Genomic DNA, 1,403 nt, shown 5'->3' on the forward strand with positions numbered 1-1,403 from the left:
CCATGCCAACTTGGAACCTTTTCAGAGTTCATTTCAAATGTTTTTCAATTTCATGGTCTTGTAGCTCAAAATAATCAGTAAATGCATGAAAAATAACAAATGAAGTCAGAAAGGGTTGTAAATTGATGATGTGGCTTTGAATGGTGTATTTTGAACACAGAAAAACAAGGGGGTTCAAATAAGTACAAAAGAAATGAAATCCCTTTGTAACAGACGAGTTTCCATATAAAACCCTGATACTTCGAAGGAGATTGTCTGTTTTGTACACGAAGTGCATCCAGTTTTTGCCGTAAGCCTCTCTACTTTCTTACACATGCTATATGGGTGAAATGATGATACCATGCCAACTTGGAACCTTTTCAGAATTCATTTCAAATGCTTTTCAATTTCATGGTCTTATAGCTCAAAATAATTAGTAAATGCATGAAAAATAACAAATGAAGTCAGAAACAAAATAAAATAAAATAAATAAGTCATTTTAAACAAAATAATATAAATTTTAATAAAATAGATAAGTAGAAACAAAAAAAACTTTAATAACATAAATAAAATTTATGAAACTAAAATTATCAAAGTATTTTCTGTTCAAAACATTATAAGCAACTTCTAGTATTATTGAAACTAAAATTATATAAAATTGATGCAACTAAATTTATCAAAGTATTTTCTCTTCAAAATCATTAAAAGCAAAAAGAATTTTCATAAAGAACTTTTTTTGTTAGAAACTTTAATAGCAAAAAGAATTATCATAAAATAAAATTAATAAGTAATTATAAACAAAATAAAATAAAATAAATAAGTATTTTGTTGTAAGTAGAAACAAAAATAAATAAATAAAGCAAAAAAGAAAACAAAAAAAACTGGGAAAAAATCAAAAATTTGCCACCAAGTGGGCCACCACGGCCTGAATACGACTAGAAACCCATCCATGGGCCAGGATTAAGGCCCGCAGTAGGCCCAGAAGGCCCATCAGGCAAAGCAGTAGCAAGTAGGCCCATAAGCCTGCAGTGAAGAGGAGCTCGAGAGGGGTGCGGCAGTGGGGCTTATAAACCATTGCGCGCCCCTCTCAACTAGCGAGGTGGGACTAAACTTTGGCCGCGACGCGGGCAGCACAGGGGCCTTTGGTCCCGGTTGGTGGCACCAACCGGGACTAAAGGGGGTGCATTGGTACCGGTTCGTGGCACCAACCGGTACCAAAGGCCGCCGCTTCCCGCCCTTTGGGCTGCTGAAAAGAGACCTTTGGTCCCGGTTGGTGGCACCAACCGGGACTAAAGGGGGGCATTGGTACCGGTTGGTGCCACGAACCGGTACCAATGCCTTGGGTATATAAGCAACACTTGTGAAAATTATGTTTCAGTTCTTCTTCCCTGCCCGACGCCCCAGCGCCGCTCCTCGTCGCCGTC

Source organism: Triticum dicoccoides, chromosome 5B, assembly GCF_002162155.2.
Source record: "Triticum dicoccoides isolate Atlit2015 ecotype Zavitan chromosome 5B, WEW_v2.0, whole genome shotgun sequence".
Lineage (NCBI taxonomy): Eukaryota > Viridiplantae > Streptophyta > Magnoliopsida > Poales > Poaceae > Triticum > Triticum dicoccoides.